The sequence below is a fragment of the Alligator mississippiensis genome, chromosome 3 (assembly GCF_030867095.1).
Source record: "Alligator mississippiensis isolate rAllMis1 chromosome 3, rAllMis1, whole genome shotgun sequence".
NCBI classification, from domain to species: Eukaryota; Metazoa; Chordata; order Crocodylia; family Alligatoridae; genus Alligator; species Alligator mississippiensis.
In genome coordinates, this window is record NC_081826.1 from 63,248,645 (window position 1) to 63,274,450 (window position 25,806).

The 25,806-nt window shown below is 46.7% G+C and overlaps 1 long non-coding RNA gene across 2 annotated transcripts; it reads right to left on the reverse strand.

Annotated features, from left to right (window-relative positions):
- Window positions 1-20,105: 20,105 nt before the first annotated feature.
- On the reverse strand, window positions 20,106-24,125 carry LOC132249077 (uncharacterized). 2 transcript variants are annotated; one of them, XR_009460469.1, is made up of 3 exons: window positions 24,061-24,125; window positions 22,112-22,205; window positions 20,106-20,671 (listed from the first exon to the last, which is right to left on the reverse strand). It is a non-coding gene; the product is annotated as an uncharacterized LOC132249077 (long non-coding RNA). The 2 variants fall into 2 exon arrangements; XR_009460470.1 differs by having other exon boundaries at window positions 22,112-22,247.
- Window positions 24,126-25,806: the final 1,681 nt, after the last annotated feature.

The following is a 25,806-nucleotide window of genomic DNA, read 5'->3' on the forward strand; positions in this document are numbered from 1 at the left end:
AAGGTAAACATCATTCAACTATTGCACAAGTAACATAACTGAAATTTTCCAGACTGTCACATCAGGCAGAGCAAGGAATAGAATCCAGGTCCCATAGGGCACGTCCAGATGTGCGTGGATGCTTTGTTCCCTGGTGCACCTTGCAGTGCACCTTGAAGCAGCGGTGCACCTTACACCACCGCTACGTGTCCCCAGAGAATGTCCATGTCATGTGTGGCAAGTTGCCCTGGGTGTACTAGGGGAGAGGAGGCCAGCACTGTGCTGGCCCCAGAAGTCTCATCTGGGGTCCTGGGGGCCTCCCGGGGCTTCAGCCATGGCAATCCTGCCAGACAGAGCCTGGCCAGTAGCCTCAGCGTGGCTCCGAGTAGCCTGGCTCTACTTTTTAGCAGTGCATGCTGCCCAAGTGTGCACTGCTTCAGGTTTTTTTTTTCCCCTTGTTTTTTTTTTTTTCTTTTTTGACCCCTGGATATCCGGGGGTCAAAAAAGGGAAAAAAAAATAACAGTGCACACTCAGGCAGCATGACCTTGCAGTGTGGAGAACACCAGACTGTGTGGTATGTGGTAGGGGTGTGCGAAGTGGGCCCTATTTAATTCAGATTTGGCCCGAATCAGTGACAGTGATTCAATTCATTGATTCAGATTGCTGTCCCTGATTCAATTCAGCCAAATCCAAATCTGAAGATTCGATGCCGATTCAGAGAATCAGCTATTCGGACACAGATAGCTTTAAAAGTTTTTTCTACGTACCTTGAGGTAGCTCATGATTGCTGTGATGCTGGGGTGCGTGGAGCATCCCACAGAAATGTGTGTGTGGGGGGCGGGGTCCACATGCTCGGTGGCGAAACCAGAAGTGGACCACGCTTGTCTGGACATGCCCATACAGTACAGCTCTCAGCCATTCCCTCTCACAGCTTCTGTGAAGTATGGTACTGTATCACCTCAATTCTATATGTAAGTTTATGAATACAGAATCATTTCTTTCCAAGATATTTTAAACTTTAGTGAAAAAGGCATGTTTTCATATCCATCTGTCTTAGGTCAATTGTCTACAAACAACCCAACCAGGGCAGTTTACATTTTGCAACATTGTCTGTAACTATCATACCACAATGGCCAGACATCAAGTGGGGGTATGGGGGGAGAAGAGCTTCCTCCACCCCCCACATCTGTCTGGGTGGGCGGCAAGCTGCGTGGCAGTGTTCCATCTCCACCCGCCTACCCACATGTACCCCCTAGGTCCTTCTCAAGTACCCCCTGAACTAATACAGTCTATAGCAGTGGTCTCCAACCTTTTTAAGTTGGAGATCACCTTTGGCATTTAATAGCAACCCAAGATCTACCATGTGCTATCCTCCACCCTCTCCCCCAGCCCCCCACCCAGCAGGTAAGTCTGTGGGAAGGGAAGAGGAGTGGCAGATGGAGGCAGAGGGAGGAAAAATTATTTGGGGGTGCGCCACCCCAGTAGGCAAGTCCCACCCAGACAGGGCCTCACTCAACTTACCCCTGCCTCTGCAGCACTGTCCCTCCCTGCAGAGTCCTCAATCTAGCCCCCACCACTTCCTTCCCCCACAGACTGATCTGCTGGGCTGGGGCACATGCATGCATGCATGCATGCACATGGGCACTCAGCTCCCCCCCCCCCTTCGGATTGACTCCAAGAGGCTCCGAGATCTACCACAAGAGGCTCTGAGATCTACCAATCAATTGAGATCCACTGGTTGGTGACCGCTATAGGGTCATTTTCAATTGTCATAGAGTTGGCTCCAGGAAACAGAACTTACTGTTTTTCAGTTTCATAGTTGGTAGGGTCGGAAGGGACCTGAGATCATCTAGTCTGACCTTCTGCCATGGCAGGAAAGAGTACTGGGGTCAAATGTTCATCCAGCCTTTTTTTAAAGACCCCCAGGGTAGGAGCCAGCACCACTTCTTTTGGAAGTTGGTTCCAGGTCCTAGCCGCCCTGACAGTGAAATAGCGCCTCCTAATGTCTAGCCTGAAACTACCCTCCGCTAGCTTGTGTCCGTTGTTTCTTGTAACTCCTGGGATTGCTCAGGGGAACAGGGACTCTCCCAACGCCTGCTGGTCCCCCTTGACTAGTTTGTAGACTGCCGCTAAATCCCCTTTCAGCCTTCTCTTTTGGAGGCTGAACAGGTGCATGTCCCTCAGCCTCTCCTTGTAGGGCCTGCCCTGCTGACCCCTGACCATGACAGTGGCCCTCTTCTGGACCCTCACCGTATTGGCCACATCCCTCCTGAAGTGCGGCGCCCAGAACTGGACGCAGTACTCCAGCTGCGGCCTCACCAGTGTCGCATAGAGGGGGAGGATCACCTCCTTGCACCTGCTTGAGATGCATCTGTGGATGCATGACAAGGTATGGTTGGCCTTCCTGACCGCGTCCCCACTTTGTCAGCCCATGTTCATTGTGGCATCAATGATGACTCCAAGATCCTTTTCTGTCTTGACACTGGCAAAAAGGGAGTTCCCCAGCCTGTAGGTGTGCTGCTGGTTCTTCCTCCCCAGGTGCATTACCCTGCACTTGTCAGTGTTGAACCCCATCCTGTTCTCATCAGCCCACTCCTGTAACCTGTCTAGATCTACTTGCAACCTGTTCCTTCCTACTAGCATACCCACTTCACCCCACATCTTAGTGTCATCTGTGAATTTGAACAGGGTGCTTTCTACCCCCTCGCCCAAGTCACTGATGAAGATATTGAATAGTGCGGGCCCGAGGACTGAGCCCTGCAGAACCCCACTGCCCACATCCCTCCAGGTCAAATAAGACCCATCCACCACCACCCTCTGGGTGTGGCCCTCCAGCTAGTTAGTGACCCATCTGACCATGTAGGCATCAACACCACTGTCTCCTAGTTTCTTACTGAGAATAGGGTGAGAGAAGTGAAGAAGCCTCTTCCTTCAACTCAATATTCCTAAATTGTTTGCACCTCTTAAGGCTCCTCAGTTCTAAATCTTATTGTGAAGTTTATTTTTTGGTGTATTTCTTTTGCCTAGCACTCACTGTAGGTAGTTGTCAGTCTGACAGATTGAAATTGAGTCAAACTCTGTTTAATGTTTTCCACTCTGAAGTCTATATTTACCACTTGAGTAAGTTATATGATTTAGAATAAAAACTATTCTTAGATATAAGGCTGTCAATCAAGTTATCCAAGAAAGAACTGAAATTCAGATCTGTTGGTTGTTTAGATAACAGGAAAATACAGTAAAAGACACTCTGGGCACCTATGTTTAAAATCACAAAATGATGATGGAGGATTTCCTGCAACTATAAATATATCTACCTCAACCCACCCCATCATCAATAGCTATAGAGAAAAAGACAAAAGCTATCACCATTCTGCACTTTAACAACAATCTAGAATCAAAGTATAGTATTTTGTGATTAAATTAAGACGATCACTGCAACATTATGCTGGCAATTGAATGTGCATGCATGTCTTTTGTATCAATTTGAAAACAAGTACCAAAATGCTTCCTGTATTTTTAATGAAGCAACTTCTCATGTTCTCCCTCTACCAAATCTAGAGGGGTACAAGTCCCAAAAAACAGCATGAGGTACAAGTGCCTGATGAAGTCACAGGATGATTTTACCAAAATAAGTGCTCAATAGGTAAAATCCAATAGGGGTATTGTTTTGCGTCATTTATCAGAGAGTTGTAGCAGGAGGTTAGCTCTCAATTTTGACCTTCCCTTAGGTGTGCAAATCTACTTACGTACATAATAGTTAGAAGTCTCTAGCAGTCACTAGTGTGCTGTATTCACCATGGAACTGTTGTTCTGACTGCATGTTAAAATCAGTCCAAGATTTGTCAGGGATAGCAGCCAATTTCTCACAAGGCTGTAAACAGTTATACTCAAGTACCTGGACAAGGATTTTCCACTCAGGGTGCCAGACATATGGATCTTCCCTAATTTACTCTGGTTATTATTCTATTCTGTTTTCTTTTTTATTTACCAGGCCACCAACCCAGCTACCCACATTACCCCTCCTGACCCTGCTCTGCTGCTTTCTTCCCACTCACACACCTCAGATGCCAACCCCTTGGGGTAAGTGCCCCATGTTCTGCCGCCAGGGCTTTAGGGGAGAGGCCAAGCCCCACATATCGCTACAGAGCATGCTGTTTTCTGGGCACAGCACAATGGCCCTGGGAGCTGTGCTAGGGCTCAGCCTCTGTCCAGCTCACTCTCTGCAGTGCTAGCAGCTCCTTCCTGCAGGCACAGCTTGCTCAGGACTTTGGGATCCCTGCCTCTTCTTGGTGGGTATGGGTATAGGGGTGGGGGTGTCACACCCCCCCCAACCCAAATTCCCATCAAAATATTATGATCACTCTAGGAAAATCTGAAAGTACGTCCTTCTTCTTTGACATGTTTGATTTATTCTACTTGAACTGCAAATAATGATTAAAACAGAAATTTCTGTAAAGTGTGAAGTACAGTTCAAAGTACACCTATCAGGCTGAATAATTAGTTCAATACCTCCTTTCACTGCTATTTCTATCTGATCTTTATTATATTAAACTTGGGTTTATTTTTAATGAAAAAGAATAATTACTTTACTGCCACTTTCACGTACTTGTTGGGGAAAGGGAATAAGAGGTGGGTGTCTTACATAATTTACCATTTTTTTTTGATTAGTCATCCATCTTAACTTCTCACATAACTGTTTGTTTCTCATGTAAAAGGTCTCTGCACCCAAGGAACCCCCACAGAGATCTGATAACATACCAAAGCTAATTATCAAGATTAAAGTGATTAAAACTTACCAAACATTAAAAAAAAAAAAAAGCACAGAAACAAAAAAAATCTGGTTTGGTTCAAATCAGGAGAGGCCTATTTTCTATTTCAACTATTACCATATATTTTCAGGCAATTTTAGCCCATTCTGACAAAGATCTCATGCTAATCTTGTTACCAGAGGATTACAGCCATTTTGTAGATAGAACCTTGCAAGAAGAGTGTCACATTGCGGGGTCCCCAGGGCTCCATGACCATGCCAGCTCCTCCCCACAGGTACCTTCTAATCTTGCCTACCATGTCCTGCTGGTATAACTAATAAGTAGGGAGGCTGCCCACGAGTTTCTATTTGGTCACAGTCCTGATGGTCCCCCACCTAAACACTGAGGGTTCTTAGACCCCTTGCTGGGTCCTGTTCTTAATGGTTGCTTCCCGGGACACTAAGCCTTATGTGCTAGATGCATGGCTCCAAAACTGCCCCTTTACCATGCCCCATGCCTCGCAGGTGGTATTTAAGCATTGTCTCTTTTGATGAGGCCTCAGTCTAGTTTGGCCTCATGTCATCACAGAGCCCTTAGCCTCAGGCACTAGGCTCTCTGCAGCCCTGTCTGCACCCTCACTGGCACTGGGGCTCTACACAGTAGTGTGCCCCAATGAGGCATCCTCCTCCCCAATAGCCTCATCCCAGTCCACTGGTATAGAAGCCAACAGAAAAACAAGTCCTTGGGCTATAACATAATACAAACAATGCAAGCCACACTGTCTCTTTAAAAAGACAAACTTTTCAAGCATTGAGTGCCTCCCAGCCCTGGTTACTTATGGAACCCTATTAACCATATAAACAGCAGTTCAAGCAGCCACAGCATCTCTGGATAGTTCTCCCCTGCAGGAGCTCCTTCTTAACCCTTCCTAGCCCCATTGCTGGGGCTTATATATGCCCAGGGCCCTGCTTAATTCTGGTCAGCTGACTGGGTACAGGTGCCAGTTAATTTCTCCCTTAGCCTGTTGTCCCAGCAACCTGCAGCTGTGAGTCTGTCTGGCTCCTAGTGCCCTGTATCTAGGCTGCTTCCACTCTTAAAGGAGCAGGCACCTTAGTGCCCTGTGACAAATAGTTTACAAGATCTGGGCCATGTCTATTCTGACCTCTACCCCAGATAGTCTCATCTAATCTCATTCCAAATATTGCCTCCTTAGTTGTATCCTCTAACAGCCTGGAATGTTTATCATGTCACCCATGTATCATGATCACGTGAACAAGGCAATGGGAAAGAATAATTAAGGCAAAATCCTTTTGGTTGGAGAAGGCATAGAGCATGCAAGAGAAGCCTGGCAATTTCAAAATCAATGGGAAGTTTGCCATCAATTTCATCAGAGCCAAGATTTCATCCAGAAAATCCATCAGCAATGTAGAGCTTGTTTCTTATCCTCTACATATCTTGACAATGAGATTTCTACTTTCTAACAGCTGCTATTAAACACTTTTAATCCCAGTCTGTACCTTTAACTATTGTACTATTCTCTGAGAGTGCACTCTGTTTTCTTGAACATAATTTGCAATTCTTCCTCACAAGCTTAATATTCCTGTCTTTTAAAAGATCTCTGTCACCCAAGCAGCATCCTAGCATAGAAAAAGCAGTTGACAGGACTCCTAACTTTGTTTGTAACTAACAGTGCCAGTGCTACGCACTGTCTCCCTTTCAAGTACCTAAAAATAGCAATGTTCCAGCAGCAGAACCAGCAAAGAACAATTACCAGTGTTTGACCCTATAGGCTAGGTACAGGCAGTCAAAAAGCCTGAGACTGAATCGATTCACTCTTTGCAGTCTAAACTGTACAGATTAAATTGAAACAGAAGTGAGCAGACATTTACCTTCTATTCAAGAATGTAGCCACATGCCTGCAGTGATTCAAACCAGAAGCCAGGAGGTACTACAGCACTGCTCTCTGGCTGTGTGTTCACTTCCTCTTCCTGCTGCCCTGAGGTCTCTTTGATTTGCAATCCAGAATTGCAGCAGCAGGACTCTGCAGGGTTGTTTATCACTTCCTCTTCCTGCTTCCACATGCCTCTGGAATTTGTAGTCCACAGTTGGAACCAGCAGTAAGTTTGAATGGGGGAAGGAGTGTTTAACCTCCTTCCCTGGCCTCAAACCCCATCCGGGGTTTGCCCTGCAGGAGGGCAGTCCCCCCTGCCATGCAGACCGGGCTGCATTCCCAGCCAGGCTTCCCCACCCCTGCCGCATCCCCTTCTCAGCCAGTCCTCACTGCTCCAGCTAGGGAGCAGAGGAGGGGTGGGGCCAGCCCTGCTTTCTAGAGTAGACAGCCCAGCCTAGGGCTGGAAAGCATGCTGGGGGACTCTGATTTAATTTGAACCAGGAAGGGGTCTGGCACAGAAGCTTCATAAACTGCTTTGACCCAAAGCAGTTAAGTCTGAAACTACATTCAACCAGGTTTATTTTAAACCAGTTTCAGCCATTTTGAAACTTGTTTATGTACACTGAGTGTCTGTTCTGTTACGGGTTTAAACCAGTTTCTGATCACCTAAATCAGCTTATGTGTATCTTCTGTCCCTATCCATACAGAGCAATTCTAACCAAGCAGGTCTCTAAAATGTTATAAAGCAAGTCTACGATATTTAGAGGTGCACCAATACATCGGTCCATAGCATATCAGCACTGATAAAAGGAAAACTGACATTATTAGCAATCAGCTTTTTTTGGCCGATTTGGCCAAAAATGTCACAGATAAATGCTTCATGCATACATGCAGCCAGGAATGCAGCCTGGCAGCTTGGAGAGCAGCATCAGTCCAGTAAGTCTGTTGGGGGGGAAGAGGTCAGATTGAGGCCCCCACAGTTAGCGAGAGAATGGAGCAGGGGCAGGTGCTGCCCAGCCAAGGGGCACCTACCCCATGCACAGATCTGAAGGACACAGGCCTCCCATGCCTCCCATGGGGTGCATGCAGTGCAGGGAGGCCCCCCTCTTTACCCCATCTGCACCCCCTAGACAAGTCACCCGCAGCTCAGCCCTGCATCCTGCCCCACCCTAGCTGGGCTGCCCCTGCCCCTACTGCTGCCCCTGCCCCAGCTCCAGGGTCAGTCCCTCCCTCACTATGTGGGCCTCAATCTGCCCCCCTCATGCCCCTTCCCTCCACCACAGATCTCCCCCCCGCAACAGACTTACCAGCCAGATGCTGTTCTCAAAGCTGCTGGACTGTGTATTGGCAATCGGATCAGTATTGTCCAATATGGCTGGTTAATAATCAGTCATCGGTATCTTCCAAAAAAATCTTTATCGGTGCTGGTTAATAATAACAATATTATTTTCACCACTGCAAACACTAATGGGAGATTTTAACATTGTGGACAAGTTTAATATATCAAAAGTGGTGCCTTTTGGTTGCCTCCTCCTATGAAAAGAATGCAGCATGCAATTTGCAAAATGCCCATGGGATCCTTTGCCATTTTGGTGTTAATCTCTGTCCATCAATTAGCTCATTGTCTAAGTATTACTCAGAAAGTCAGCAGACATTAGAGAAGGCAATTAAATATTCAGGTCCTAACTCACAGATAAGTTTCAATCCATTAATGCTCAGAATCAAAATAATTCATTCAACAAGGCATATTGAATTTTTATTGCATATCAGGTGCGCTCTGTGCATCACAACAGCAGTGCAAAGCCAAAACAAATGTGCCAATGTCACAAGCATGGGTGAGCTAATTTCTAATTAATGAAACCCTGACATCCAAAACAGCATGCCAAGTCTTAGGGTTTAAAGTAAGGAATTGTGACCGGATTGAAGGAGTTCTGTTGTGCAGGTTACTAAAACAATTTTTAATTCACATTTTTAATAGGAAACCATGACTTGAATGTTTCAAAACTGCACTGCCCAGATACACAACCAAGCTACGCAGCCTGCCACCATCTCTCAATCACTTAATTCTCCAAAACTTTTAAATCCCCAAAACAAATGTGTTTTGGGACAATTCAATGTTGCCAATTCCCATGATTTTAGGATGAGGTTCATTAATTTTCAGTGTCTAGAGCTAGATTGGGATTTCAGCTTTATTTATTTACTTTTACAAAATTAAAGGCTTCCCCACCTACGAAGCACCTATACTTTTCCACCTATGAAGCATTCTAAGTGCAATCCTAGCCTACCCTGGTTTACTCCCTAAATACTTGGGAGTAAAAAATAGGCAGGTCCTCCTCAGCACTTTTTGTGACTTGTTATAAAAATTACATTTTTTCAGGAGCTTGAGTAGGGTAGAACTCTTACATAGCTCAGAAGTACTTAGGACATTCACTGCACAGCTGACTAACCAACTACACAGTTAACATCGCTTGTCTACAAATGTGCCCCTATTAGGCTGGAGTAGATTAATTAACTCTGCAGCAGGATAGTACTTGTAAATACAAGTACTTTTTTACTTCACAGCAGCACACGTACAGATGCTGCCCTGGCTGGCTAAGGCATGAGGGTACTTCAGTGCAGAGGCTGCCTGCTGGCTAGCTCCGTACTAAAGCACGCTTGTGTTCCAGCCAGCCCCTCCACAGCATGTTGAGTTGTGTCAGAGTAGCCCCAGGCTAGCAGGCTGACCTTCCAGACTCTCAGCCAGGGCTGCTCCAACACAGCTCAATGTGTTGCACTCCTGGGCACATGTGAGGATGTGGCACCTGGAAGCAAAAAGTTCCAGTGCAATAAGCCTTGGAGTTTATTCACATGCTTTAATTTCACGTGTAGTCACACCCTAATAGGCAGACTATAATCTGGGCCAAAGTTTCTAGACCACTGGGTTGCAAAGAATCTTGAAAACATGATGCAAGTATACCCTGATGCCTCAAATGTCAGAAGACAAATAGAACTGATCTAAATTTATTTTTTAAATGTCATCCATTCTGTGGACCTGACTCATGATTTGGCAACACTGCTGTGTGTTCCTATAATTTCTTTCTTATTATTTAGCGGAATATGATCACTTGAGCACAGTCTAGCAAAACATCTCAAGACAGTCTGTGGTTATTCTTACTATGTACTGCCCTCCAGTGGTTTCCTCTCAGAAATCAGATCCCAAGAATGACTGGAAATGATCTTTACACGTATGGATTGCCTTTTAGGCCCCAGTCACACAAAGATTTATGTATGGTCTTAATATTAAATATAAATAGTTCCACTGGAGTCCAAAGAAAAACAGAGTCTCAAGTATTTACAAGAACTGAGGTGTCCCACTCAGAAGGAATAAACATTTATTTTCAAAAATCTTTAGGACTTCTTAGACTGCATGCTTTACATTCCACTGTAGAATACATTCAAAAATCAGAACAAACCCCCCAAAACCCAATCTTATAATTTACAAAATGTCACTGTTTGGAGTTTGGCTGTTTAACTAAAAAAGTTACTTCTTTACATGAAGTGATAATTAGAAAACACAGTTATAAATTAAGGCTTTAAGCAAACAATTGTGTCCATTATCTGGGAACAAGCTGAAACCAAAGCCTGTAGAGACTGCATAGGCCTAAGGCATTTCTATATATTTTTCAGCACAAGCTGGTTAAACACACAAACTTTTATTGTAAGAGTGAAACTTCCTTCCACTACCCATTTTATAGGAGCCATAGAAACAACCAACTCAATTAGCTTGTGACACAAGACACAACTAAAACAGAACTGCAAATATTCTAAGTAAAAAATCATTCATTAAACTTAATTTACATATTCTATTAGTATTAGGAGTATTATAGCACAGAACTCTGCTGAAGTTTAAAGTACAGTCACACCCTTCGAACATTTAAACCAGGTGATTTTTAACAGTGACTTTAGATTTTAATGACCAATGACTAATAAAGAAAAAAAGGTGTTTTAATCTGTCCTCCCATTTTCATGTCCTTGTGACAAGGTATTTAGTAGAATTTGCAGAGAGAGGCTGTGCTGTGAATGCTTCTGCTATAGCTTCAAATTTGTGACCTGTGGGCTGCCAATTGTGCACGTGCACCATCCCAGCCCCTACTTTAACCTGTAAAAGAAGCAGCAATGAAGCTGCTCTTTTTGGATATTCAACCTAATCAAAAGGGACCAGATTTTTCCCTCCTCCTTCTGAATTTACATCTAATTTTGAAAACATGCCTACTCTGAACGGCAGAATCAAAAAAAAAAAAAATCAGTGTCTTAATAATCATAAATCACTACAACAGGGAGAGCAGACTTTGCCATTAACAGAGGAACATACCATGTATGGATTAACAAGGTAATAAAGGGGATAAAAGCATTCAGATACTCCTCTTCATCCTCTCACAATTAGCAAGTGGGCATTTTATAGGAAAAACACCTAAGACTTAAATCACTTTAGTCCACTCTTATTGCCCCTGATGTCAAGAGAGAGTTTGGCCAACTACTTGAAGAGGAGCAAGATTAGGCCAGTAAATTAAAGGAACTGACTGTCCAGTTCTATGACTGTCCCAAGAATCTAGGAAGAAGGAACCTGTACACCAGCCTTCTCCCCTCTTAGTAGCACTAAGTTCAAGGAAGGCTGAGGATCCAGCCCATGACCAGTTTTCCCTGCAGACTCCCAAAGACAAATCAACTCAATGAATGCCCATCTATATAATTTGCATGCTCTTCCTCATCATATTTAACCTTTTAATCCCTCTGCACTGCTAGAATTTTGCAAGCCAGGAAAAGAGAGGAAGTCTGGAAGAGATCAGAAGTCAAGAAGTTACAGCACCGTCTTTGCCTAGGCAAGACCTTTGTCCTGCACCAGCACGACCATCTAGTGCCAGTTTGAAGTCCCACTTTTCATACACATATAAACACTCTCTCTGTGGCTCAGGAGCTCCCTCTCCTAGCCTAACTCCCCTCTTCAACCACCAGCTGCTGCTTTCCTCCCTTCCTATACCTTGAAAGCTAGGGCACAGCTTCAGCTACACTAGGGCTGTCCAAATTACAAGCCTCCAGGGCCACATGCCCCAGGGGCTGCACTAGGCACACTATGAAGACACTCCTCCCCCTAATCACATGGGTGTAATCTGCCCCAGCAGGCAGCCCCAATTTCTCTCATCCCCTCCTACCCACCTCCCACCCAGTACAGCCCGGGAATCAGCCTTAGGTCCTGCACGGCTGCAGCATCCTACCCCCTGGGTCGAAGAGAAAAGGCAGCTGGAGGAGGGAGAGGCAAGCCTGAACACTCCAGTTACTGTTGTGCCCAGAGCAATGTGGGGAGCAGCAATAGGATAAGACTCTAGGGCAGAGCTTTCCAAACTGTGTGCCGCGACACATTAGTGTGTCGGCGGCAGTGTGTAGGTGTGTCGCACGAAATGCAGAAAATTTTGCGGAAGGGCACCGCGCAGCTCCCTTACTCGCATCTGCTTCCCTTGGCCCCTCCCCCAGAACTGAATTACTGTGTCGCGAAATGATGCATGTCTAAAAAGTGTGTCACCAACATGAAAAGTTTGGAAAGCTCTGCTCTAGGGACTCCATACTAGCACTTTGCAGACCACATGCAGCCTGCAGTCTGCCAGTTGGACAGTCTTGAGACATGCCACTGTATATCTATGCTAAGCAGCAGAACTTCAGCTACTGTATACATGCCAACTAACCTGTTATTCAGGACAAATGTTGCTTGACATCAGTAATCTTATTTCTTCTGACTTTCACTTGTATTACTTAGTACTAGGCTTCCTGGTATTGCCATTGTTAGCAAGCTTCAAGGAATGGCTGCATCACCAGCAGTGAGAAGGAAAGGATGGCACAGTTCCATGTCTGTGTAATAATAAATACTTTATAGCAAAAAATGCCAGTTTAAGATCCCCAGCTTACCAGAATAGTCTTAACCTTTGTAAAGATCAGACACAGAAGCTCAACTTCAACTTTCTAAAGCAGCAGGTAGAAATAAATTAGACATAGCTTGTAAAAGGTTGAATAGAATAGGGAAAATTTCAAATTGAGTAGAATATCATCTTTATATCTTGCCCTCTCTTCCAACCAGGAGTGCTAGAACATAAGCATGTGCGACTTGCCCTTCCCCAGCCATCCAATCAAATTGAGTAGGTCTACTTCAGTGAAGAAACCATTGTTCTAGGCTGGTCACTCCATGGCAGTCAACAAAACCCTTCTGAGCTCAACTACTGCCAGTGAGAAATCTGCACAATTCAAATGCAGAGAATCTTTCAGGGATGGGGCTGTAGGACAGAAGATTGGGATTAGAAATTTAGAAGTAGAAGAGAAGGGTCCTGAAGCTGGAGACTGCCCAAAGGGAAAAGAAAAGAGGTAGTGGATGCCAAATTCAGACAGGCAGGATAAGGAAGATGGAGACAGGAGGCCAGATCTAGATTGGTAAACTAGGCACTTAAGTCACAAAAAGCAATCTAAAGATCAACTAATTCCTGTAGCTACAAAACATCTTATGCACCTAAATTCACTCATTGCTTATATGCTCACCTAAAAAGATCCTCAAGTGCCCAACCTTAAGATTTCTATAATGGTAGATTCAAAATGTGCAAACAGTAAGCCCAGAAGACTTGAGCTGGCACTGTCCTTAAGAACAGGCACACTCTTAAGAGAATCCCATATTTTGAGCAGTGGCTCATTACACTTATTTTTCATGAGAATTTGAAAGTCACCAGAATCATTGGCGACACGTAGGGGGTGCAAGCGGATGCACGTGCACCCCCTGAGATCGGCTGTGCACCCCCTGGAAGCACCAGCTGCAACACTGGAAGTACACTTCTGGTTTCACCACTGGCTTAGCAATCGGCCTCTGGGGGGGGATCCCCCCCAGTCAGTGACTGGCCACTGGGGCACACCCCCCCCCAGTTGGCAATTAGCCACTGGGGGACCCTCTCCCTGTCAGCAATCTGGGCCCCCCCAGACTTGGGAGGCACCAGCCACTCATGACAAAAACATAGGAAAGCAGGGCTAGAAGGGACATCATAAGTCTTGCCTCCAAGGCCCCTAATCATTTTTGTTCCCTTATGCTAGACTCTTTCCAAACAGTCCATTCCTTCTTGAAGTGTGGGGACCAAAACTGGGCACATCACTCCAGGTGAGGGCTCATCAGTGTTAGACAGAGCAGAAGAATCACTTTTCTTGATTTGTAAATGACACTGCTGTTAATGCAACCCAGGATGCTGTTGGGTTTTTTTGCAACAAGAGCATACTGATCCATCCTAACTCCCAGGTCTCTGTCTGCAGTCCTGCAACCAAGCTAGTTATTCCAACCAAACCAGTCTGTATTTGGACATACAGTTATTGCTTCCCAAGTGCAGGACTTTGGAATCTCATCTGGCTGATGAGTCACAAGACATGAAACTTGCCCCTACACATTATGTTCAAGATGTAATTAAGAGATTAATCGTGCCTTAAATAGTAACTTGGTCACATGTACAAGTCAATTTAAGACTCAAACTGAATGCATAGCCACCTGTGTGCTGGGACCTGGGCAGCACAGGTCATTTTATAGATCCCAGTGCAAAGGGAGCTTGGCATTGGGCTGCTGCTTCTCAATACTGGACTCCCCTTGATCAGGAGCCATAAAACCACATGTGCTGCCCAGCTGGGTGGCACTTGGATTTTTAATCATGCCTGGTGCATGGGGACCCAAGGATCAGGCTGCTGCAGCTGGGGCTTTGGCAATCAACTGATTATCATTGGGGCCATGGACTACTTTAGTTTCCAGCTTCATGACAATAAGCTGATTGCAGGCATGCATTTTCATCTTGCTGGTTCAGGGGGAGCCTAGGCTCATGATCCCTGGCTCCCACTGCACCAGCAAGTAAGGTCCAATTAGGATCTAATCCCCAGACCCAAAATCACACATCTTGCCATGCATGTGAGGCCTGGCAGGAGGTACAATTCTTGGGACTGCAGAATTAAAGTAAAAGTCTGTCAGAGGCCTTAATCTCCACTTTCTGGAAGAATGTATGAAGGTCTTGTCAGAGGAAACCCATGTAAAAATCTCCCTAATTAAAAAGTCTGCACCATCTAGAACCTCAGTCAGAGAGATGACTCCTAAAACTACTTTGAAGAAGCCAGCACTAAGCAAAAATCTCCTGTGCCAAAATCATCACCACAAATCTGGGTTTTCGGGTTGCTGTGGAAAATCATGGATTTTCTCCTTTAAAGGAGAAAAACCCAGGAAACAGTGGGTTTCCTCTTGCAGGCTAGCAGAGTTCCAGCCCACAAGGGGCTGCTTGGGGCTAGGGAGAGTGGGACACAGGAGGCACCCCATGCATGAGCATGTGTACATATGCACGTGGCAGCCAGGGAGTGTGGTAGAGAGCAGCTTCCTCCAGGTAAGTCTATGAGGGCAGGGTGGGGCGAGGAGAGGGCACAGTTGATGCAGTGGGAGGGCACAGGTGGAGGGATGGGGGCACAGGTGATATGTGGGGGGCACATGCCCCCCCAGATTTCCACACCCATGGCAAGGTGTGGGGTGCAGAGCTGCAGCCTGACCTTACCAGCTCTGCACAGAAGCCACCTCTGCAGCCCACAGGCAGTACCTGGCACAGGAGGGAGTGCTGCGCCAGCAAGATGAGGCACCCCCTTCCCATCCAGCAGCAGCAAGGGACACAACTCTACACTGCCACCACACCTCACCTTCGTAGCTATCACGGCATGACACTCCCTCCCATGCCAGGTCCCACCCACTGGGCTATGGAGGCAGCCCCTGCCTGGAGCTGGTCCAGCCTGGCTGCATCCCTGCACCCCACTGCAAGGGCAGAAATCTCAGGGGCCATGTGCTCCCTCACCCCTCTGACTCATTGCTTGTGCCCCCCCCCCGCATGCCCCATGCTTTGTCTGTGCCCACCCCCTCCCCACCCCACATACCCACTCTCTTCCTCACACATTGGGGGGCTAGGAGCAGGGGCAGTAGGTCAGGAGTGAAGGGCACCAGCAGGGCTTGGAGGGCTGTGGATCATGAGTGAGGAGCACTGGCAGGGCCAGGGGGCTGTGGGTTGGGAGTGAGGGGTACCAGCAGGGCTGAAGGGGCCGGGGCTTGGGAGTGAGGGGAAACAGCGTGGGTAGTGGCAGGACACCAGCATATTAGGGCTGTTCAGCACCACAAAGCAGCGAGGGGTCGGGGGCAGCCACAGCTGAACCTGCGTCCTGGTGAGCAAAGGGGGCAGGGGGAGCTTTGATTTTCCACAATAAAAAAACCAAAATCAAACGCCAAAATATATATGCATTTAGAATTTAATTTATTCTAATGATTGAGACACTGGTAGGCTTCCAAATTGCTTTAAAAAAGTGTAAATGTGTCAATAAAACATTGTATTCAACTGATACATTATATATATATTAGCGAAATTTCATTTTAGTCATGGAAAAACATAGATTTTAGGTTTTTTAATCAAAGAATTTGGGATTTTTTTTATCAGAGAAAACCAGGATCCTTGGTCATCACCCACACTACTGCACCATCCCAGTCCCACAAGCCAATACCAACGCCCCAGGCATTAGAGTACTTGAGACCTAAGACAAAAGCATAAGGAGTCTGATGCCTTCCCACAACAGGCACAGAAAGGTGCCTAGGGATAAGTCCTCCAAGACCCACACAGCATCAAGGGATGGAAAATATGAACACTCTGTGAAGCCACTACCATGGTTGACATCAGTCCCAGTATCTCCAGGGCAGACTTTTCCATGTCCTGTCACCAGATACAGAACTGATCCTTTGTGGTTTAAATACTAGAGTTGCTGCCCCCAGAAACCAGCCTCCAAAAGTAATCACAGCCCACCTGTGATTGCTTTATGGACTTTGGTTGTAGAAAACTCTGTATAAGGCTGACTGCTTTTACCCACTGATCATAATACCATACACTATAGTAATGTAACTCAGCCAATGAGATTTGTAGCTAAATAAAGAGATGGCTAACTGCTGCTGAAATAAAAACAAGACCAAAAAATGGGTTAGAGCAAGCACAAGCAAGGCTAAGCAGAGGCATAAAAATTATGAAGAAGGCGCCACTTCACAGATGTGGTAGCATGATGCCCTTTCCCCAGGCACAGCAAGACAATTGGTGCTAATATAGTTATAAAGCATGTAAAGTTTCTATGTATTTCAGGCAAAAAGTAAGCTGTACCAGTTTTTAAGAGTACTTGCCATAAACAGAGCTGCAAGAAATTGAAACTGCATTAAGAAAACACTAAAGCACAAAAAAAATGAGTAAGCTACTTTCTAGAAGGACAGAAGAATAAATGCATTGTGGAACAGATTTACTGACTTAAAGCTTTCTGCACTGCTAATGTTCCACTTCATATACTAGACAGCCCTGCTATGAAAAGCTATTTGGAAAGCTCTTTGAAAAATACTGGCATCATATCTTGTTCAGATCAATTGCAAAAAGTGTACTTACCAAAGCCTTTTGAAAGTCATGCAAATGGCCTGAAAGAGCTGTTGAAAGGTTTTCTTGGGCTTAGCCTTCTTGCACACAAAATACATGCTGAAGACTGCTATGCTTTAAATATTGTAGCAGTGCTGTTACTACTTGCAGAAATGTTATAACCAGTAGGGGATGGGGAATTTGATAGGGCTGCGTGAAGCTTTGGTCCCTGGATTCGATTCGGCAGAGATTCGGCCCAATTCAGTGGCTGAATCTCTGAATCCAAAGACTCTAATCTCTCCAAATCGAATCGGAACCCTCCGAATCCATTTGAAGCGATTCAGAGATTTGTACATAGACACAGCTTTAAATGTTTTTTCTACATACCTCTGGGTAGCAGGCGGCCCATGAGTGCTGTGATGCTGGTGCACATGAAACATCCCACAGAAGCATGGGGGGCTCCCCAGTGTGCTTGGCAGCAGACCCAGAAGTGGACCAGAAGTGCTTCTGGTCCACTTCCGGGTCTGCCGGGGAGCACGCTGGGGGCCCCCCCGCACTCCCCTTGCTCAGTGACTGGTGCCTCCTGGGTCTGTGGGGGGCACCCAGGGTCCCCCTGTGGCCAATCACCAAGTCAGGAAGGGGCGGGGCAGGGGGCCCCCAGTGCGTTCCCCAGCAGACCTGGAAGTGGACCGGAAGCACTTCTGGCCCACTTCCAGCTTCTGGTCCATTTCCAGGTTCACCACTGAGCATGTGGATGGCCCCCCCCCGCACTCCTATGGGATGCTCCATGCACCCCATGTAGCCCAGCATTGCAGTGATCACAAGCCATGCCTGCTACCTCAAAGTATGTAAAAAAAACTTTTAAAACTGTTTCTATGTCTGAATCGCTGATTCTCCAAAACAACATCAAATCTTCAGATTTGGATTCAGCCAAATCAAATCAGGGACAGTGATCCAAATCAACAAATCAAATCACTGTCCCTGATTCAGGCTGAACCTGAATCGAATAGGACCCACTTTGCATGCCCCTGGAATTTGAGCATAAGTTTCTTTTAACCAATAACATTTGTTACTGGCTTTGGGTACATGCACACATTATATTTCATAGTTTCATAGTTTTATAGTTGGTACGGTAGCAAGGGACCTGAGCAGATCATCAAGTCTGACCCCCTGCCGTGGCAGGAAAGAGTACTGGGATCGAATGACCCCAGCCAGGTGTTTACCCAGCCTCCTTTTAAAGACCCCCAGGGTAGGAGCCAGCACCACTTCTCTTGGAAGTTGGTTCCAGATCCTAGCTACCCTGACAGTGAAGTAGTGCCTCCTGACATCTAGCCTGAATCTATCCTCTGCCAGCTTGTGACCGTTATTTCTTGTCACTCCTGGGAGTGCTCGGGGGAACAGGGACTCCCTCAATGCCTGCTGGTCCCCACTGACTAGTTTATAAATGGCCACTAGATCCCCCCCTCAGCCTTCTCTTGTGGAGGCTGAACAGGTTCAGGTCCCTTAGCCTCTCCTCGTAGGGTCTGCCTGGCTGCCCCCGATCATGTGAGTGGCCCTCCTCTGGACCCTCTCCATGTTGTCCACATCCCTCCTGAAGTGCGGTGCACAGAACTGGACACAGTACTCCAACTGCGGCCTAACCAGTGCCGCATAGAGGGGGAGGATCACCTCCTTGAACCTGCTTGAGATGCATCTGTGGATGCATGACAAGGTATGGTTGGCCTTCCTGACCACATCCCCACACTGTCAGCCTATGTTTATATTAGGCTCAATAATGACTCCAAGATCCTTCTCTGCCTCTGCACTGAGGAGAAGGGAGTTCCCCAGCGTGTAGGTCTACTGCTGGTTCTTCCTCCCCAGGTGCAGTACCCTGCACTTGTCAGTGTCAAAACCTATCCTGTTCTCATCCGCTCACCCCCGTAACCTGTCTAGGTCCAATTGCAGCCTATTCCTCCCTTATAGTATGCCCACTTCTCCCTACATCTTAGTGTCATCTGCAAATTTGAACAGGGTGCATTTTACCCCTTTGTCCAAGTCACTAATGAAGATGTTGAACAGTGCGGGCCAAAGGACCGGGCCCTGCGGAACCCCACTGCCCACATCCCTCCAGGTTGAATAAGACCCGTCCACCACCACTCTCTGGGTGCAGCCCTCCAGCCAGTTAGTGACCCATCTGACCATGTAGGCATCAACACCACAGTCTCCTAGTTTTTTAATGAGAATGGGGTGAGAAACAGTGTCGAAGGTCTTCCTGAAGTCCAGAAAGACTATATCCACCGTGACAGCTGCATCCAGGGATTTGGTGACCTGGTCATAGAAGGCAACCAGGTTGGCCTGACAGGACCTGCCTCTAATGAACCCGTGTTGGTTGCCCCTAAGCATAGTCTCCCCTGCTGGCCCCTTGTGGACATGCGCCAGGATAATTTTCTCAAAAAGCTTCTCCAGGGCCGAGGTAAGACTAACTGGCCTATAGAGTGACCTAAATATAACTAAACTAACTAACTAGGATTAAGTCAGTCTAAGGGCTGAACTTTGCAGATGTTTACAGAGTTAAATCAGTTAAAAATGGCCAACCCAATCTAAATGACTCGCACCTGAGGAGATAAACATGTGCAGACATTCAGTAGATCTAGCTAACTTGTTTCCAATATAATTTAGTTCAGAGTGCAGCCCTGGGGCTGAGAAAACCCAGCCATTATTCCCAGCCCTAGGGCTGCTATCTTCCTACCCACCCAGCTCTGATTGAGCTATTCTTAGCCCCCTGACTCCTCCACCCTGATGGACAACCCCCACCTCTCCAGTTAACCCACCAACCCCTGTCACTCCCACCAATTCCTCCTGATCCTGCCCAGCCCTCCCCTCACCCCAATTGACTTAGTTTACGTTCCTGGCATGGCTCTTGGCACTGACAAATGGTGTGCACAAGTGGGCACAGTCTACAATCACACAGCTTAAAATAAGATGATTAATCAAAGATTGGGTGCAGCAAATGTCTGCACATACCATTTTTTAGTAACAATACTGCAAAAATGAGTAAAGCATGAGAATAGACTGAAAATGCTGTTTCTGAATGTACTGTATATATGCAGAGAATACTTGCTCAATTCAGTTGGTAATACACTGTGATAAACATTTAATAAATGTTACGAAACTTTTTATTGCAGTGTACCTTTACTAACTTCTTTATCCATAAAGTCTCTCTCTCTCTCTCTAGGTACCATATCCAAATAGGACATTGGTGACCATGGTCTTCCACAGATCTCTTCTCTTTGAGGCATACAGAATTTCCAGTGTTGATACATTCATCCATTTAGACAGACCCTTAACATATGTCAACCTCTGTCTTCCACAATCTCTCCTTCCTTCAGTCTTTCCAGTTATGAAAATACTTTCAATTCCCTCAGAACATGTCTGAGAAACTTGAACTGTCTTCTTCTGACGTTGATCAGCAGTTTCCTCCTGCAGCCTGCTCTTAACAAAATATCTTTATTTGAAGTGTGACTTGTCCAAGATACCTTCAAGATGTGCCTTAAGAACCACATCTCACTTGCTTCAGTTCTCTTTTCCATACTTGGTGATATTCTCCAGCATTCTGATGCATAGATGAGGACTGATATAACATAGAAATCCAAAACTCTTAACTTCATCCCCATGAAAAAGATATTGACAAATAGAAAAATTTCTATTTTCAGAAATGCATCTTTTGCCACCCTTATTCTCCATTTTATTTCATGATCACATTTACCATCTGATGTTATCCAGCTTCCCAAGTAGTTACATTTATTGACCTGCCTTACTTGTTCCTTTTCCACTTTGATGTTACATACAGGAATAATCTTCTTCTTTGTAATTACCATGCATTACAGTTGATACTTAAACCCTTCTTCTCATTTTCACTAACAATTTTATCTAAAATTCCTTGCAGCTTCTCCTCTGAATCAGCTATCAAGGCCACTTGTGCACATGACCGGTGTTTAGTCCCCTAAATTGAAATGGTGGGTTTTTGATTGCAATGATTAACAGCCCACCATTTCAATTTAAGGGCTTCCATCACAATTATAGTGAGGAGCCCCTTCTTTTTTTTTTTTTCCCCTTCCTGTGGACCCTGCAGGAAGAGCAGCCCCTGAGTTGTGGGGGGCCCCAGTCCTTCCCTCCAAGGTGGCAGCACTCCCCGGGACCACCTGGGTGGGCTCCTAGAGGGTGGGTGCTGCCCAGGGGGCACCGCCACTGTGAAGGAAATGTCCAGGGGCCCCTGCAGCTCAGGGCTCACAGACAGCTAGCCCCCAGCCGCAAGAGAGGCAGGCTCCACAGAAAAAAGAAAAAAGGAACAATGCCTGTGCAGCTAGCACCCTGCCTGGGTGGTCCTGGGGGGCACTACCACTATGGAGGGAAGGACCAGGCTCCCCTGCAGCTCAGGGGCTGCACAACCTGGTGGCAGCTTGCACAAGCAGGCTCCATTGAGGGGGAAAATAAAAAAAAAATAAAAGTGGTGAGGGGCCTCATCATTTGGTTTTTTCTTGTGGAGCCTGCCTGCCTCTCTCTCAGCGAAAGGGGGGGGGGGGGGGGGGAAGGCTGCTGGCAGGTCCTGAGCTGTGGGGGGCCCTGGACCTTCCCTCCATGTGGTGGTATCCCCTGGAGCCATCTGGGCAGGTGGCTAGTGGGCGGGTGCTGCCCCAGATCACAGGCAGTACTCAGCCTGATCCAGCTGTTCCCTTTACCCAAGCTGGGGCAGCACCTGCCTGCTAGCATCCCACCCAGGTGGCCTCAGGGGGCGCCACTGCTGCAGAAGGAAGGACTGGAGCCCTCTGCAGCTCAGGGGCCACTCAGCCTACCACCAGCTCACCCCCTGACTGCAGGAGATGCTGGCAGGCTCCATGCGGGGGGAGGGAGGGAAAGGATCAGGCCCCTATAACAACTGGGCATCCTGGGGCTGGTATAATCGTTGGCCCACCCACTTGTGTCGGGCAAGGTAGGTGGGCAGCTTGCCCGGAGACACCTTGAAAAATGATTGAAAGATGTCAATAAGGTGGGAGGTTACCCATTTACTTACCCTGATGCCAAGGGCTTATAATCAGGAGCAGGCAAAATACAGCCCGCAGGCCAAATCCAGCCTGCCAGGTGATTCTATCCAGTCCTCAGGGCATCTACAATGTTTAGAAAATTAATATTCATGTGCTCCAGGCTCCCTGTCAAAGATAACAGGAGCCAAGGGCAGTAAGACGCAAGGGAAGCTGGCAGGAGTCAGGAGAAAGGCCAACCAGGCCGGGCCCCCCACAAAACCCTCCCACTCCTGCCCCCCAAACCTAGGAGTGTCTGCTTGCGGCAATTTTCCCTGTACACAGCTGCTCCAGCACCACATGGCCCCTGCTTGCATTGCTGGACTGTGGGAGGGGGGTGTGTGTGTGTGTGTGTGTGTGTGTGTGTTCGTACGGCAAGTCCCACAAGCACTCCGTATGATACACATGCACCCATACCCCCCCTGCACTGCCATACACACAGACTCACATACCCACACACCCTCACACAGCCCAGCCACCCTCCCCCCACACAATTCCCCCACAAACCCCATATCCACCCACCCCACATATCCCCACACACTCACATGCTCCGTCACCCCATATCACCCACACACACACCCACAGCCCCCCCACAAACCTATACCCACCCCCATGCCCTCCACCCTTCCCCCCATATCTTACAAGAGTAAGGCTTCATTTTAAACTATTGTATGGTCACCACTATGTGACCTACACAAACAGTGAGGCACTGGAGGAACATGGAGAACAACTGCAAGACATGGGACATGGTACAGGGAAGGTCAGAGCCATGTATATAAGCCAGGGGCAGGCAATTATTTTGGGCAGAAGGCCACTTACCAAGTTTTGGCAAGCTGTCAAGGGCCACATGGGTACCCCGCACCCTGGTTGCCATCTTGGGACCAGAAGCCCCACTCCCTAACCCCCAGCCTTTCAAATTTTTTCCATCAAATTAATGAATGTTGTAGATGTTTGATTTTCAGAATACAATTTGGTATTTTTCTGGTTCTGAGATGGCAAAATCCCTTGCTGAAAGGAGTACTTCTGGGGGCAAGGGGAGGGACTTCTGGGGGCAAAGGTCAAGGGTTAGGGAGTGGTACTTCTGGTCCTAAGATGGCAACCAGGGGGCAGGGCACCTGTCAAAGGGCAGGGTTACCCATGTGGCCCTTGACAGCTTGCCTGATCTTAGTAAGCAGCCCTCCACCCAAAATAATTGCCCATCCCTGGCTTACATGGCTCCAACCTTCCCTGTACCATGTCTCATGCCTTGCAGTTGGTGTCCATGTTCCTTCAGTGCCTCACACTGGGACCCAAGCTCCAGAGTCTCACGTGGGACTCTTACTCCCCACGAGAGCTTGTAGTCCCAGTGCCTTCACACTGGGCTCTCCTTCTGTTCATCTCTCAGGGCTCCAAGCCCCCAGCAATTCTGGGCTCCAAGCCCCCAGCAATTCTGGGCTCCAAAGTCTATTCCCATTCAGGGCTCTAAGCCCCATCCTGTTCCCTACACTTGGGCTTATCCCCTGCCCTACAAATCTCTTTATCCCTTCACCCCAGGAGCTTCTTCCATAGCTCCCCATAGGCTCAGGGCCCCAGCCCCCTGGATCTTCACTCCTGGCTTGCTTAGTGCAGCCTCAGATCTTGCCATGAGTCTGGGCGCAGGCTCTGGCCCCTTCACCTGGCCAGGGCCTCGCTTCAGAACTCACAGCGAGTCTGGGCCCTGGCTTTGTCCTTTGGGGTGTACTTCTCCAGCTTTTCCCCTCCACAGGGTCACCCACAAGGCAGTGGGGGCTGAGGGTCTCTGGCACCCCATACTCACCCTTCACTGGGGAGGCCCCATGTATGGCATTTCCTGGAGACTGCCCTGCCACAAGCAGCCCCACCACACCATCCACAGCAGGGTGTAGTTTTAGGTCATGCCTCAGGGCCAGGAGCCTCCAGCCATCCCCAAAGCATCTGCCCTTACCTCCAAGATGTCACAAGCAGCAGCTCCAACTGGGTGGTGTTTTCCTGGCTACTAGCAGCAGACTGCTGGCTTTGCTGTTCAGGGCCCTACTCTTATAGTGAACAGCTGAGCCCTGTTCCCAATCAGGTAATTAGGCCTGATTGGGGAGAATAGCCAGCTGCAGACTGCTTTGCTATTGCCCACATCCCTAGGAGTAACAAGGCACCCCTGTGTTCTGTTACAGCCCCTCATTGCTTCTGCCTTCAGCCCACCTCTCCGATGGTGGGAGGCAAGCTGTCAAAGGCTGCAACGTTACAAACAGCTATGTTGCAAACTAAACTACATGTAGATGTGGTTTAGTTTCTAACATAGCAAACTCATTTAAATCATAAAAGTCCTCACACGTGTACAGTGTGACGCAATTAAACTGCAAAAATGGCCAATTTTCATCACATGTACAAGCGCCCAAAGACTATGCCATCAACATAACACAAGTTGTTCAAATTCTGTCTACCAATGATTAGCTGAGGTAAATCCTCAATCTGCCTCTGTATTTTCTCACTGTACAAGTTGAATAAGTCAAGTGAAAAAAACACAGCCTTTCCTCATGCTTCTTTTAATTCAAATGAAATCACTTAGTTCATTTTCTATCTTCACTGCTGCAGTTTGAACCCAATAGGTTTCTTAAAATATCCAAGTCTTTACCATCAGTATTCAGTTCTACCAGCATTTTATTAACTCCTCATGCTTGACTCTATCAATATAAAGCTTTGGTATAATCAAATAAAACACAAGAAAAGGTCTTTCCTCATTTCTATAGCCCTCTCTGAAAGCATTTGTACTATGAAGATAGCATTTCTTGTACCTCAATCTTCAACAAAACTAGACTGAACTTTTGCAATCTTCAGTCTTATTCTACTTCTAGCTCTCAACATCAGCACCTTTAATAGGATCTTTGTCCCATGGCTCATTAAACTAATGGTTTGATGGAGTTCATATTCAATGGCTCCAAGTTTTTTGGGGAGTACAAAAAGATGTACTACATAAGGTAGTATGGATAATTCATACTTTAAGACAAAGGGGAAAGAGCCTGCTATACCACTCTTACCAGTAATATCAGGGTGGAACAGCTGGGTATGAAGCTGCCCATCTTCATGTCAGCCACCTCAAAGATTATGAGGGACTTGCTGAAAAACACCATGAGCAAAGTTGAGATAACCTTTTGTTGAATTAATGGAAACAACTGCAAATGTTTCAGCATTCACTCCAAAAACAATGCCACATCTTACCACTTACAAAAAAACCCAAAAACCGAAGTACATTATTTGGCAAGTTTGGCTGACCTTGTCAGCTTACAAAAATCTTGCACTCAAACAACTCATGAAGTATTGGCCAAAAAAAGCTCTTACTGAAGGCAGAGAAAAATATCAAAACCTACAAGCATGCTGCTGCTAACTTTGTCAACCCACAAAACATTTTTTCAAAGCATGCTGAACATTTGATCCCAATCAAGCCAACATCCTGATTGCTTATCAATAAGGGTTTTTGAGGGAAGTCCCATGTTAGAAGACAGAACATTGGCAAAGGCAGAATTCAATGGCTTCCTCAGTGCCATTTCTGATATGAAATGCTTAAATATTGTTGAATTCTAGCGTAACTGAAAAAAAAACATTTTCCAACACTTACTGTTATTTGTTTGAAAAGTCTGTCAATGTCCATTAACACTGTAGACTCTGGGAGACTGTCATCCCTGATTCTGTATCTATC